Genomic DNA, 15,925 nt, shown 5'->3' on the forward strand with positions numbered 1-15,925 from the left:
TATCGCAGGAAGGCAGACCTGGATGCTTGGCCACCCTAGCGGCTCCTCCCCTTGGCAAAGGGCCTTGCGGTTGGTTCCTCCCTGGTCCTCCTCCATCCTCCCTTTCTCTCTCTCTCTCCCCCACCCAGCAGGTCTCCTCTCAGGTTTCCTGGGCCGGGCCCTGCCCCCACCATGGCCCCCAGCCTGACCTCCAGGGCGGCCCGCTTCCCTTTCACTCGGCTGTTCCTGATAAGGAGACTGGAAACAGGTTTGCCCTTTCACCTTTGCATATCTTTCCCCCCTGAGCCTTCGAGTCTCCACATCCTGGGTCCCGTCCCAGAGTCCCTGTGCCGCCCCCAGGCTGCGGGCCACCAGCCCTAGGCTCTATGGGGGAGCGGACCTTTGGGACCCGGCCTCAGTCCACGGGAGATGGGCCTCTCCCCGTCCGGCCGAGGGCGGTCCAGGCGCCAGCTCCCCGAATGCAAGTGCTGCACACAGGACGGCTGAACTGACCGATTCCTCCCCTGCACTGTGACTGACATCCTTGATGGAATTGGCCGGATGTTTCTCCTTCACAAGAGACACAGCCTCAGGCCAGACAGCTGTGCCTCCTTCAGCCCAGCCTCAGCTGGAGGTGCTGAGAACCCAGGACCCACACTTCCTACTTATGGGATAATATCGCTGGGCCCAAAGGGCTCCAGGGAAGGGGAGTGGCAGCTTCTACAGGGTCCCAGGAGGTCAGCAGGACTGGCTTCTGAGTATCTTCTATCCACATTCTGAGCTGGTTCTCTGCCTGGGTCTGTGGACCCCACACAGTTGCTGTCCTCTGATTCGGCAGGCAGCTGTGTGTGGACGCTCCGATACACAGAGACCTCTTAGGTCTGGCCCGGGCCAGGCTCTGCTGAAGACCCCGAGTCATGCCCAGACCCACTTATGAATTTCGCCCCATTTACGGATGTTATTGTCCAGAACATCTGTCTCCATGAGTTAGAAGTGTGACCAGATGCAGCTCATACTTAAAGGGCGCGTCCTAAGCTTTGCTGATTCATTTTAAAAGTTTTTTTTTTTTAAAGATTTTATTTTTATTATTTATTTGACAGAGAGACACAGCGAGAGAGGGAACACAAGCAGGGGGAGTGGGAGAGGGAGAAGCAGGCTCCCTGCAGAGCGGGGAGCCCGACGCGGGACTCGATCCCAGGACCCCGGGATCATGACCTGAGCCGAAGGCAGTCGCTTAACCGACTGAGCCGCCCAGGCGCCCTCATTTTAAAAGTTTTTTTTAAGATTTTGTTTATTTGAGAGAGAGAGAGAGAGAGAGCATGAGCAGGGGAAGGGGCAGAGCGGGGCAGAGGGAGAAGCAGACTCCCCGCTGAGCAGGGAGCCTAACACAGGGCTCGATCTCAGGACGCTGGGATCATGACCTGAGCCGAAGGCAGACGCTTAAAGACTGAGCCACCCAGGCGCCCCAGCTTTGCTGATTCAAAGGGCATTTCCTGAATTTGCAGCACTTGGAGAGCTATCATCGGTAACAACATCGATTTTATGGCCTTGAGATGGTGAGAATTGTATGTTCAGAGACTTTTCCCCTTGGGTGAAACCCGGTGGTGGCAAACACAACACGGAAGAGGGAGTCTTATCGATGTACTGCCCGCCAGGGCTATGGAGGGAAATGAGAATGTTCCCACCCTCGATCTTGGGGCAGCTTGGGGGATTACAACCTCTGTGTATGAACATGAGGCTCCAGGCTCTTATTCTCATTCCTGCATCTTTGAGAGCCATGTTTTTTTCAGACTTTAGTCATGGAAGTAGCACCTTCATGATTTGGGCCACATTTGTACTATTAACGGTTTTCTTTACGGGAACTCACGACACACACGTGCATGCGTATGCATATGCACACACGTAGATATCTTTTAAAAGGAAATTTTATATCCTTATCATCAATGGGACAATAGTAGCACTTGTCATAAACAGGAAGTGGCCATAAAGATAAATAACACAAAAGCATAGCAGTGTGATTCCACTGTAGCTAGAGTTGCCCGTAGAAGGCTCTGAGTCCAAAGGTTTGCTTTCTTTCCTACAACAGGAATGTTAGCAAGGGCTCTCTCTCCCATTGGCCACATTGTTAGTGACCAGTGTTAGATGCCCCTGTTATTTAAAGGACACATTGTAATCAGAAATGAAAGGGAATTGGAGAGGACTGATTTTCTCACTCTTCTGGGCACCATCGAAGATTATTGCAGGTTCCGCCCAGGGGCTCCGAGTGGGCCTGCCCTGCAGGAACCGAAGCGTCCCTCTCCGCTCATTCCAACCACATCTTCCCAGGAGCCCCACGTCGCAGACACCTGCTCGGCAGAGCCATGCTCTTCGGGCCACAGGAGGAGGACCGGTGGAGTTGCTGGAGACAAGGGGCGCTGGTCTCGCCTCCTCGGACATTGCCTGGAATGTTCCAACTTGAATGAGACAACCCTAGAAAGACTGTTTCCACTTTGCTTAGCAGAGCAATGGGGAATTTTCCATAATGAGGATGAGAAAGCCCCAAGCATGAGAACAAGCAGGGCATTTGAGCTACACTTCCCGCTGATGACAGTTCCCGAACGATATTTTCAGCTCTGCCTACTCCCCTGAGGCCTAGACTGGTATGTCTAGCTGTCCAATTGTCCTGTCCACTTGCAGGCTTCACAGGCGTCTCAGACTCAACATGGCCAAACAGAGCCTTGATTGCCCCCCGCCCCCTGCCCCAACCCAGCCACAGACCTGCTTCTGTCCCAGGTCCCCCATCTCAGCTGCAGGCTGCTCTCAACTGCGGCTCTCTAGTTGCTCAGGCCAGAATATCCACTTGGCCCCTTTCTCTTCCTTGCATCCCATTTCAAATCCATCCATTGTTCTATTGGCTCCACCTTCCAAACATATCCAGAATCCAGTGACTCCCCCTCCTTTCTACTGCTGTCCTGGTCCACGCCCCACCATCTCTGGCCTGGACGATGCCTTGCAGCTCTTCTCCGTTCTCCACACACCAGAGCCAAGGGTGGGGTTTGAAGACGTACATCTTGATTGTATCACCTCTCAGTTCAAAGTCCTTCCATGACTCGGGCCCTGTGCCTTTCCTTCCTCACCTCACAGCCTCTGCCCTGGGCTCGTTGTGCTCCAGCCATGATGACTTCTTTCTGTTGCCCCAGCATGCCCACCCTCCCACCTCAGGGCCATTGCCCCTGCTGTCCCCTCTGCCAGTGGCTCTCTCTCCCTGATCCGCACACAGCTCCTGCTTCCATCCTTCACTTTATTCAGGTCTCCACAGAAATGGCACCCCCTTAGAGAGGTCTCCTGACCACCCTGAGAGAGTGCCTCCCCCCACCATTCTCTAACCCTTCACCCTGCTTTCTTTATTATGGTTTTAAGTCATCTCTACGTCCAGTGTGGGCCTCGAACTCACGACCCTGAGATCAAGTGTCAGATGCTCTCCTGACTGAGCCAGCCAAGCACCCCCACCCTGGTTTATTTTTCCTCACAGCACTTAACTGCTATTGACATTGGTTGTCTGAGACCGTCTTCATTTCTCTTTTCCTTTGGAAGGATAATTTCACTGGATCCGGAATTCTAGATTGGGACATACTTTTTTTTCAACACTTTAAACATTTCATTCCACTTTAATCCTGCTTGCACAGTGTCTAAAGAAAGTCTGATGTAGTTCTTATCCATTTTTACAGGTGAAACATTTTTTTCCTTCTGGCTTCTTTCAAGATGTGTTCTTTGTGTTGATTTTTCTGCAGTTTGAGCATGGTACGTCTACATGTAGATCTGTTGGTGTTTCTCCTGATTGGTGTTCTCTGTTGACATTGTATTATATATTTTTTTGCTTATTTAGTTTACTGACTGTCTCCCACAGGAGAATGTAAATTCATGAGGATGGAGACTTTGTCTAATTCACTGCTTTATTCCCACTGTCTGGAACAGTCTCTGAAGCTGGTGGCGTTTGGTAAATATTGGTTGAATAATAAATGAGTAACCATATATAGAGCCTCTAATAAGCTTGTAGAATAAAGCAGTATCATACAATGTGATTGATCCTGTAAAATGTCACGTTACGTTTTCTTAATTTGAAGTTGTTTCATCTCGTTTATGTTTCAGTTCAGAGTTGGCAGCTGCAGTTTCTTGGAAGAACAGCAAACACCACTGACTTTGGAGCTACGTGCCGGCCGGCTTCACATGCATTGACTCCTGAGCGCCTCACAGGCTCTTTGAGCTAAGTGTCATTATCTCCATTTCCGAGATGAGGAGACTGAGGAACAGGGAGGTGAGGCACTTGGTTCAAAGTCACACAGATACCAAGGGGTAGAGCTGGAATTTGAGTTTGGAAGAGTGGCCCCAAGTGCATGAGCTTCTGTGAGCTCAATGTCTGACTTGTGCCTCATTTACTTGACTTTTTCCATGTAGGTGTAACTTAGGCGCGTCAGTGCCCTCCTCCCAGATGTACGGCTCGGTACGTTTCTCTGTGCACCGTATCTCCGTGACGGCTGCCCAGTCCGGGGCTCGCATCTGACCAGTGCCTCCCAGGCCTCCTGGTGCCCCTTTCAGTCACTTGCCCCCAAAGCTGCCCCTCGCTGGATCTTTATCACTAATTGATATTGGGAAGGATGGTCTTTTATTCTATCCTCTCCACTTCTTTCAAAACAAGTGTTAAAATACCTTTCTTTTGTGATTAAATGAAAAGTAAGAACATTAAATTATGATTTGACAGTCTGTTAATACCCAGTTTGGGACCCAGCAAGTTAGAGCCCCCCCCGTCCCACCCCATTCTGAAGGGGTGTTCTAGACTGAGGCAGAAGTGGGCCTTTGGGGGCCTTTGCATGTTTGTCAGTGTCACGGCCATGACAGGTGCACGTGGACGATGATGGGTCATCTGAGTAAATGGTCCATTCCCGCCCTTGTGGGTTTCCCGGAGAGCGGCCTGCGTTGTCGGGGGCCATGAGACCGAGGGCCCAGGCTGCTAGCATGGTACCATCTACTGTTCATTGCCTCCTGGGGGTCCCTGGCTGGACTCCCACCGCCCCTACCCTGTACTCACAGTGGATGCTCGCCATCCCCACGCTTACCCTGGCACCCCGGGGGGCTTCCTCCGATGGGCCTGCCCCTTCCCATACTTCCCTGGGCCTGCTTCTCCTTTGGGTCCTCCTGCCTGGGGCTGCGGCTAGGGTGATAGTCCAGGATCAAAGCTCTGGGGGATGGTCACAGTCCCGGACGGAGGGCTTTCATCTGCGATTGGGGGTGGTGAGCCGTGGGACAGGGGAGAGAAGTCCACGGATATTTCTTTGCAGGTGGGGATTGAGCCCAGCCTCCTATAAGTATTACCCTTGAGAGTGCAGAGTGCTGTGTGTCCCTGGTCATTCCATCCCCAACATCCCCAGCATGTAACCACACGCTTTCTAGTGGAGAACCTCCGGAGGCAGTAAGAGTTGGAGGATCTCAATTCCCAGTCTGAGGATCCCTCCTGCCACTCACCCCCAGCCCTCCCCAGTTTCTGTCCAAGTTTTTGAAATACTTAGGAGCACCTGGGAGCCAGCGCATGTTTTTATCTTACTAAATACAGCAGAGAATAGAGAGGTGGCAGGGGAGGGAGAGAGGGAGAGAGAAAGGGATGGCACAGGGCGGGGGGATGAAGAGCAGACTGTCTGGGACCCAGTGGGACAGGGCGGGACAGGGGACAGCCCATGAGGAGGGGGATGTGATTCCTCTCCAGATTAAAGCTGGTAGGGGACCCTGTGAAGCAGGGGCATGTGGCCTGGTGAGGGTGGAGCAGCGGAGGGATGCTAAGGCGCCAGTTTGTACAACCTTGGGGGTGGGGAAATGGAGGGGGTCCTGTGACCTTGGACAGTGCTGCCCTTCCCCTCCATTCTCACCCCACGCAGCCAGGCTGCCCCAAGCTCCAAGGCTCCCCAGCCTCCTGGCGAGAGCGCAAGAGGAGTGGGACCAAGATGGAGATGCAGGGCCCAGCTCTGTGGCTACAGTCCTCTCAGAGCCACAACGGTCTGCCCCTGCTCCAGCCCGTCTGCTGCTTGCTCGGAACTCACCGACCGCACGATCCTGGCCTCCCACCTCCTGGGCCCTTCCCTGGGCCCTTCCCCGAGTGTCAGCAGCAATTTCCTGGCAGGCCTGGTGACAGTAGCCTGAGCCAGCCCAGGGGAAACCAAATGCCATGGTGTCAGCAGCGGGTGTCCCCTGGTATCGGGGGAATGGGGCTGAGACTGTGCAGAGCTGAGCTGCCTGAGGGGGTAGGAGAGCCGCCCCCACCCTCCCCCACAGCTGCCCTGTCCCTTCCACACTTTGTGGAGGCCATAGTGCCCTCTCCCACTGCGCCCCAGGACCCTGGCAAACTTGCCTCTTTCCTGCGTCACAACCAGACCAAAGCTGGGAAACGTCACCCACACCCCGGAGACAGTGTCTGCTCCAGACAGGCCAAGCCCTGCCTCCCGCAGTGGCTGAGGGCCCCACTTCAGAGAGGTGTGGAATGGCCTCGGCCCTTTCCCTCGGCGTTCTAACCTAGCTCCAGCGCTCACAGAGACATCTTCGTCCAGGCCCTTTCGATGGCTGGCCAGCAGTCCACACCTCCTGCTTCTGGGTTTACCTTACTGCTGGGTCTGTGCAGAGCACCCACCTTCTCCGTTAGCCAGAATGCTCCCTGGGGGCGGAATGGGTTTCCTCTCTCCTCTGGATTCTCTTCAGGTCAGTAGGGGTGTTTTCCAGAAGCTGGTCTGTGAGGGCAGAGACTGGTCATATTTTGTTTCGTCCAACTGCCTCTTAACAAGCTTGACTACTGTTGCTTGACCAAGACCCGCATGAACATGAAATGATGCATCACGACTGTGTGCACCGTTTTCCTGGATAACACATGCGCCCCCCACACCTGGCATCAGAGTAGGGGCTAAGCGGCACTGACCTACAGAGGGTGGCGTGATCATGGTGGAGGGGAGGCTCTGAGACTGGTCCCAGCCTGCAGGGGCTGGGAGATGCATCCAGAGGCTCGGGACAGTGGGCAAGGGGCCATCGTTTCGTCTGGGCCTGAGTCCTGGCTGCTGTTGGTGATACCGTTTTCTCGCGGCTGGCAGACCCTCCGCTGCTGATGCTAGAAATTCTCTCATGTGGGCCAGCTGGACAAGACCATGCTTCCGTCTTCCCCCTTAAGTCTTCGGCCTGGGGCACGGCTGCGAGCTCCATGCTTGAGACGGGCCTCATCTATGTGCCAAGAACTGAGTTGCCCTCCCCTGAGCTGCGGGATGTTGCCACTGAAATCCATCTCAGGGTCACCGGATGCTCCTGCCTCCTCCTCTGCAGAAGAGGAGACTGAGGCGGAAATGCAGCAGTTTGCTCAGGCCTACACAGCCACCCCAAGCCTCCCATCCATGTCCCTGCTGACGTGGACCGTGAGAATTCCTGTGATCCGCATTTATTAAGCACTTGTAGCGTGCAGAGCTCCAGACTGTGTCTCAGGCTAGGTAAGAATGTCTCCAAATAAAGAATAGAGGTGCCTGGGGGGCACAGTCGGTTAAGCGCCCGACTCTTGGTTTCCGCTCAGATGATCTCAGGGTTGTGAGATCAAGACCCACGTCGGGCTCTGTGCTGGGTGTGGAGCCTGCCTAGAGTTAGTTTCTCTCTGCCCCCCACACCGCCACCCCACACATGCACGCTGGCACTCTCTTTCTCAAATAAATAAATAAATCTGTAAAAAAACACAAATAAATAATATACAGTTGTTCCCAAAGTTGGGGATTTTTATGGACCCATTAAAAATTGCTTTTAACTGAAGGGAGGAAAAGGTTTGACAATTTTTATTTTGCCAAGAATAGACTTTCTAGAAGTCCTGCTTTCATTATGTTTTGTAACAAGAAAGAAAGAACATTTTGAATCAGAAAAAGGTATCATTTCAAATTTAGAAGCTCACTAAACGTAACCATATAAAGAATTCACTATTGGTTTTTTCTCCTTCACCTCCAACTGGTAACAGCATCGTCATGGACCAGAACCTTTCTGTGGACCTGGATGAGAAGACCCAGATCTGTCCCAGGGAGCCCGTGCTCTGGTCTCAGGGCTGGCCCAGACTCCTGCCGCCCCCTCACAGGTACCTCCAGGCAAGGGTGGCCCAAAGCACCAGAGTCCGATTGGAGTGTGGGCAGAGCCCATCCAGGCCCTTCTCCCAGTGCCTGGTGGCTGGGGAGCAGGAGGGTTCTGGGAAGGACCTCTGGGAGCTCTGCCCTCAGCTGTCTGACATCATTGTTTCCATCTGGATGCTTTGACTTGAGAACTAGTTGAGGCTGTTCAACCCACAGGGGTTGGAGCACTGGCCTAGTATCCTGAGCTTTAGGTAACTGTACCAGCTTCTTCTCTCATTGGCTGTGTGACCTTGGACCAGTTCCTGAACCTCTCTGAGCCCCTTTTTTTGGCTCACAGAGCTAATGTGAGCACAGACACTCATAGAGCAAGTGTAGGTTTGTATGGCCACAGGGGCTTCTCCTTAAATGCCCCAGGGTCCCAGAGCACCCAGGTTCCTGGCTCCCAGCTCGGAGTCCTTCCTCCACACCTTGCAGCCTCCCGTTCTTCATCAAATCTGACATCTGCCCAGGGATCAGGCAGGTTCCCTCAATCTGGCCCTGACACCTCCCATTTTCCACTGGATTCCACATGTTTGACTTAACGTGAGCGCCTGTGTCCCCCCAGCTCTGGCACATCTGGGCACGAAGCTCAAGTCCAGACACCATTGCTCGGGCGCCGTGGCAGCCCCTGCTAGGGGTTCTTCCTGCAATGGGTGGTGGAGATCATCGTCGACCCTCCCTCAACTCCTTCCCATCATCCCTCATTCCAGAGACCCCGAGGAAGCCCCTCCTCTGGAAAAAATTACTCCCTGCTGCTCTTCTCCACAGGGGCTCCCTGGGCCTCTCCCCTCCCCTCCCCTCCCGCCTCACTCCAGCACTCTGGAGTGTCTCCCCTCCCTCCTGCCATCCTTTTCCTCCTCCCTGAGCCCCAGCCCTCGGCCCCCAGGTCCTCCTCTCTCGCCCGTATCTGGCCCGGGATCTGACCCGCGGATGCACTCACTGCTCTGGTGCTCCTGACCCCAGGATGGCATCGCCGCCCGGCCTGCCTGCCCCGGGCCGCCTCCGGCCTGCTCTCCTTCCCTGTAGAAGCCCCCATGTCTTGAAGCTGATTAAAACAAACACAGCTCGTATTTTTGTTCTTAATCCAATTCTGCACTGGGCTAGGGTCGGGGAGGGAGGATAGGATGACAGCAACACATTCTTCCCTATGCTGGGAGGGGGCGGGGGGAGCCAGACCAGGTACCTGCCAAGAAGTCCCCAGGGGCTGGGAGGCCATGGGTCCAAGTGGGGTGCTGCTGGACAACAGTGGAGCAAGATTTGGCTGTGGCTCCCAGAGCAGGGTCAGGAGGAAGGGCAAGTTCTTCAGGGCCTTCCCAGAGTGTGGGGGGAGGCAAGAGGCCCTTCTGGGAGTAGCCAGCTTGGGGAGGGGGCGGTGTGTGTGCAGGGGCTCCAAATAGAGGCCTTTATTCTCTCTAGTCTGGAAACAAGACAGGATCTGCTTGTCTCAGCTGACCCCTTCCTCTGACATCCCTCCTCAACACTTGGCCTTGGAGTTCCGGAGGACATACAGACCCAGACACATGCTGTGGACACTTTCTCCTCTTGTAGGCAAGGTCCATAGGCCTCTGAAAACTCTGTGACTGTCTGAATCAGAGACCATGCCTCCACCACCCTGAATTTCCTGATGATGGGACCACCTGCCATAGAGCTTGGGGGAAGGAGGGGGACCACCTGCCGTAGAGCTTGGGGTGGGGGGGTACCGGGAGCCCAGGGACAGTGCAGGCAGAGGCTGGAGGCGAGTGCCTGGGGTTGGATCTTGGCCTGCCACTTACTAGTTGTGTGTCCGTAGACAAGTTATTTAATCTCTCTGCACCTCAGTTTTGTCATCTGTAAAATGGGGGTAGTATACCTACCTCATAGCATTGCTGTGAAGCTGTGTGTGGTTAGAATAACAAACACTGGGACGCCTGCATGGCTCAGTCGGTTAACCGTCTGCCTTTGGCTCAGGTCATGATCCCAGGGTGCTGGGATCGAGCCCCACATCGGGGTCCTTGCTCCGCGGGGAGCCTGCTTCTCCCTCTCCCACTCCCCCTGCTTGTGCTTGCTCTCTCTCTCTGACAAATAAATAAATAAAATCTTTAAGAATAAAATAAGATAAAACAAAACAAAAGAACAACAAGCACCGTCCCATCTGGCACGGTCATGTTCGCCGCACTAAATACACTGTCTGTATCTGGAATGTGCTATGTTATAGGTCATAATATGTATTATACTATAGAGTGCTACTGTGGGAGGTCTTGATTACCATTCTGGGATTGGAGGCAGCTGGAGGTCATCCTAGGTCTGTCATCTAAGAGCCCTGTGGCTCTAAGCAAATCTGGCTGAGCCTCAGGTCTGCACCTGTAAAATGGGAAGAAACTCAGCCTCAGAGAAAGGTCGTGAGGTTCCAGTGTAGTAATCAACTGGGAAGAGCCTGGCACGTATATGTATAGCACATATATTCATTGGATCCTAAAATCACGTGATTTCATGGTCGCATGAGACGTTAAGAGACAGTCTTGTCTAAGAGAGGGGGCAGAGATGGCTAGATCAAATAGACAGGGAGAAAAGGCAAAAGGGAGGAAGAAATAGTAAAAACCAAATGGAATGGTTCCGAGAACAAGAATGAGTCTAAGGAATATGAAAGGGGAAGAATAAGGGGGAGAGCAAAAGCGTCCCCCCAAAATGTAGCATATAAAGAGATAGAAGAGGTCAGGAAAGGAGGGGCAGTGGGGAAGGGCGGGAAGGGGCCGGGGAGAGGGGACAACCGGCAGAGCCCAGTGCGGGGCTTCTGAATCTGCCTTGGGAGCCTCTAGGGCTAGGATGACTCCCTGGCCCAGGTCTCCAGGCCAGAGAAGCTAGGAGCAGGCAGAGATCCTTCCCTGCCACCCCGCCACCGGTCTTCTGTCAGTTCCCAGGTTGGGAGCTCCCCGCCATCCCGCTGGGCACTTAGAGCCAGGCGGTCTCTGGACCTGCTAGGATCAGAGACCCAGCTGGGGAAAGCCTCTCCTGGGCTCTTCCCGGGTCTACTGGCCTGGGGAAGTCCTAGCTCTGCATCGGAGAGATGCTTAATAATTCATTCCCCCCAGATCCTCAGAAGTCTATAGCTTTGAAGTCTTGCAGGGCTAAACAAGATCTTAAAGATCCATTGTTGGAATGCCTAGCCACCTCCAGAATGGGCTGAATACCTATTGGGACAGGGCCCTCATTACCCTTCTGGGGTGTTTCCTGGGCCCCTTCCAAGACTGATCTACAGTTACTATAACCGCCAACCAGTCAGTTGGTAAATAACAACTTGGTGAGTCCTCGTTTTGTGCCCTGTCTGAAGGACAAAGGGGCGAATCTGAGGGGGATCCCAGCAGACTGCCTGACCCATAGAGGCCAGCCTGGCACCTCCCGGGGTCGGGGGTGTCCCATGCTCCTTCCTGGCCCCACAGTCCCTTACCTGGGCGGTGACAGTTCCCCACACCACAGCTAGAAACCGAGATGCCTCAATAGGTCAGCGGGAAGGAGACTGGAAATGGCCCGTAAATGTCTCAGGCTCCCTGTAAACACCAGAAAGGGGGCTTTGAAAGCCCAAAGCACTTTTATGTGCTAGTTAAAGGGCCTTCCTGTTGTGTCGCCAGGATTTACAGGGAGGTGGGTGGGGGAATGGGGTGAGGTGAGGCCAAGTGCAGCCTCCACCCTCTGACACTCCCCAGGCTTCGGGTTTTTCAGAGCTCCCATTCTTTGGGTCCCAGAGGAGAATGGAGGAAGGGGAGTGCTTAGCAACTTCTTGGCTGTCACACTCCATTTACCAAGCAGGGACTGTGAGGCTCCTCCTTGGTTCTTTTCTATCCTGAGCCAGCGCCCCCGGGCCAGGGGCTGACCAAGGCAGTGACATATTCCAGGCCAGCAAGGTCCAGGGCCAGGGGGATGGAGGCCCTGGGGAAGGAGGCCCTGGGGAAGGAGGCCCTGGGGACGGAGGCAGAGGCCAGGCTACCTATGCAGTTTCTAAGGACTAGAATGATCCAAACGGCTTCATTTAGGAGAGATTGTTTCACGGCCAGTCTTGCCCATGCCCTGTGTCAGACACCAACACTGAAGGATCATGGGGAGAGAGCAGGGCGCTTGCCCCTATCTTGACTCCGTGGTTAGGGCTGCCCATCCCTCAGCCTGCCTCCATGGCACACCTTACAGGAATGCAATGACCGTAAATTTAAACTTAAAAAAACCCCACAAAACAAACCCCTGAAAAAGCTCCACAAAATCAGTGTGTTATTCAGGCCCACTGTCCCCCTTGGAATGCTGGGCTGCGTGAGTCTACTTTTCTGTCTGAGAGAGCTGAGAAGGAGCTTCCCTGATCCGTGGGGGGAGGAAGGAGCCCCTCCTGGCTCTTCAAGCCTCCTGTTTACACCCCCGGAAGGGCCTGTCAGCGTCCTTTAAAGACCCAATGGGTTCTCTCTCTCTAGGCTCTGAGCTCGGCGCCTGTTGAATAGAACTGAAGAACCAAGCTCACTGGCCACCCCGCAGCCAGGCATCATGCTGGGGGATTCGCGCACATCGTCCTGCGTCGCCCCCCCTGCATGGGAGACACCAGTACCCCTCCCTGCTGTACTCTTGGATTTGGGGCGCTGTTCTCCTTTATCAGACCCTCTGGAGGAACAGGGCCGGCGTTCTTTCTTTTCATCCTCCCAGCCTCTCAGCTGGGTAGTATCAACCCCAGTTCGCACATGAGGAGAAGTGAGGCCCATGGTTCTGTTTGGTGACTTGGGGAAGGTCCGGCTGGCTACTGCCTTTTGTTTCACGTGAGCTATAGGTCTCGGGCTCTCCTCATGCCAGGATGCCCGCGCGCTGGTCTGCCCCTTTGCTGATGCCCATGGCACCTCAGTCTCTGCCTCTCAGGCCAGACTTGTCTCTGTCCGTCCGACAGCCCCGTGCCCTGGGCTGCTCACTCTCGTTGTCCTCTGCTCGACGGCTTCACCCTCAGCCCATCCTCCTGGGAGAGCCGCACCCAGAGCGCACGCAGCTTCCTAGGTGTGGGCCCTGGGGCTCTGCACCCAGGCAGGGGGATTCCTGGATTGACCCAACCATGACCCCTGTCCCCGGCCTGCTGGCCTGAAATGCCCATCATGGCCTCAGGCCTCTGGCATTCTTCCCCTCTGCTCCTCTGTGACCCTATTGAGTTTCCCCAGGTCTGGCCAACCAAACACTGCCATATGGGGGAGAGTTACATTTCCTGTATATGTGTCAAAATATCTGAGCGGATGTGAAATAGATCAGACATGTATAAAAATAAACTTATATGGGGTGACTGACTACTCCCCTCCAGGGGGAACCAGCGATTCACTCCTCATCTGGGGCCCAGAAACTTGGCTGGGGCCTTGGGGAGCACTCCCCACATGAAGCTTCCCAGGATGCCCTGCCTCACTTCCTTGGGCTTGGTGCCAACTCCTCTCCTGGAAGGGCATTCTCCCCAGGGGACCTGGGTACAGAAACCCCTGGGAAAGAGGGCTGGTGTCAGCAAGTTACCTCTCTGGGCCCCAGTTTCTTGATGGGGGTGGTGGGGCTTGCCTTTTCAGGTCCCTTTCCCTCCGACAGTCTGTGATTCTACAACCCAGGGGTCCCTGGCTAGGCCACGGCAGGACCAACGGTCACCTCTTCTGCTGGTCAAAACAGGATCCCATTCCAGTTGGCCATTTCCCATTGCATTCACCTGAGGCCTGGTGGACAAGAGGTCAGGGGTTCTTTCTGTCCAGGCCCCCTCCCCGCGCTACCCCCCCCCCCCGCCCCCTCCTGAGTTCCCAATGAGGGCTTGTCAAGGTCATCTGCTTGTCAAAGTCATGTGGCCCATCCCCTCCCTTCTGGCTAACTCTGAGTCTAACTTGATTCAGTTAAACAGGGCTCGTTTTCTTTATTGCTCAAGTTTGCAGGAAGCAGCCTTGGAGCCTCGTTTCAGAAATTTCTCCCTAAATGTGATCTGAGATCCTTCCGCATTCAAACACCCCTTTCACTCTTGTCCCCAGCCGTGTCTCCGCAGGGAGGTGGCCGTGGGGGAAGCGGGTGAGGTAGGGAGTGTGAGAGCATGCACTGTGGTTTTGCACAGCTTGGGGGATTCCTGCACCAACCACTTGGTGACTCCTGAAGCAGCTTGGGGAGAAGAGCCACAGGATTCCCACCGGACCCCATTCTTGGGCTACTGGTTCCTGGCTGGCAAAGAAACCAGCCTGGTCATGACTTCCGCTTTTGGCCACCTGGCCAAGGGCCTCGAGGGTCCCCGGGCTGAAGACCCAACACCCAGCACCCAAGCTGAGTCAGAACCCATAGACACATCCCTCTTTTCCATTTCCCCAAAGCTGTCCAGGCTGGAGGCATCCTCTTCCCTTCTGGGCTCAGAGCTGGCTGGCAGGCAGGGAGCCCACTGTCACTCACATGGCCCACTTCCTGCCCCTAGGGCCATTGCCGCAGACACACCACTTCCGACAAATGGGCAGCTGCTGTCCTGCCACGAAGCTGGTGTCCGCAGCTGGAGCATCTCTCAGCCTCCATCCAGCATGGCCCATGACCCGGCTGCCTGCCCACTGCCCCCCAGGCCTCTTTAGAGCGCCTAGCATCCAGGCCAATTACCAATGCCAGAGATGGTCTCAAGCCAACAGTTTCTGAATCTGACGGGCAGGACTCTGGGTGGGAAGACACAGGTATGTTAAGGGCATCACTAGGGCCAGTGTTTTGGAGAGGCCAAGGGAGGGGCGCAGGCTGACAACTGGCCCATGACTCCCTGGACATCTCGAGTTCTCTCCAGGACAAAGAGCCCACAGACCACTCTTGCCAGCCCCTGCCACCCTTGGATCTGGTCCCCCCACTGCTGGGTACTCCCTGCCTGACCATGAGCCCTGCCCCTTCCCACTCAACTCTGAATCAGGTCCCTGTAGGTGAGAATATTAGTTGACTTGTCCAGGAGTCCCAGGAACGTCTGTTAGGCAGTGGGCTTAATGGACAAAGGTAGTCAGTCCAGCGTGATATTCTTACAGCTGAGGGGGCACCACGGGACAGAAGCTCTTGAGCCCAGGTTGGTGACCTGGGGAGGACCATCCTCTGGGATTTCAGGCTATCGGTCCAGCAGTTTGTTGCTTGGGTTTTAACACCAGAACGACTCAGTTGAAGGAGTCCTTGGGAGGCGAGGGCAGCCTCTAATGGGGCCTGAGTTTTTCTTTTGGTTGATCTATCCCATGCTGCTCCCAGGAACATTCAATCAGCTACTGGCTGGAATAGAAATTTCTCCCTCTTGCTTTTGGCTCCAGCCTTTTCCAATGACTGGCTGCTTGTGGTTGGTGCCCCCGGCTGGAGAACAGGCTGGCAACCACTAAAGCCATCAGCAATCTGTGCAGCCCAATGCCCCACCTGCCAGTTGGGCCTCCTTAGGGTTAATGAAGCCCGAATCGAATCCAAGTGCGCTGGCTGCCTTGTTCAGTTATGGTTCGGTCCCTCTTCTTCTGACAGAGGCCTGCCTCCCAGCTAGCTCGGTTCCCCCAAGTCCAACCTCACCTGGTCTGTTCCCAGCTTTCTTCCCTCTTTCCCCTCTGGACCTCCACTTCCGTCCCAGTGTCCTTTGGGGGCAAAGGTCAGGCAGCAGATTACATGCCATCCCCCTTGGCAAGAACTTGCCTTTAGTTCAACTGAGAGAAGGGGCCGGTGGGCAAGAATCTCATCCACATATGGCCTCAGCACCCTTAGGCCGACAACCAGCTGGAAAGGAGGGCACAAGCTGCGCTCTTGAAGGGCCAGTCTTGGCACCTGTCCAGGAGCAACAAGGAGCCCCTTTGGGTCTGTGGGATCAGCGTGGC

Source organism: Neomonachus schauinslandi, chromosome 4 (assembly GCF_002201575.2).
Source record: "Neomonachus schauinslandi chromosome 4, ASM220157v2, whole genome shotgun sequence".
Lineage (NCBI taxonomy): Eukaryota > Metazoa > Chordata > Mammalia > Carnivora > Phocidae > Neomonachus > Neomonachus schauinslandi.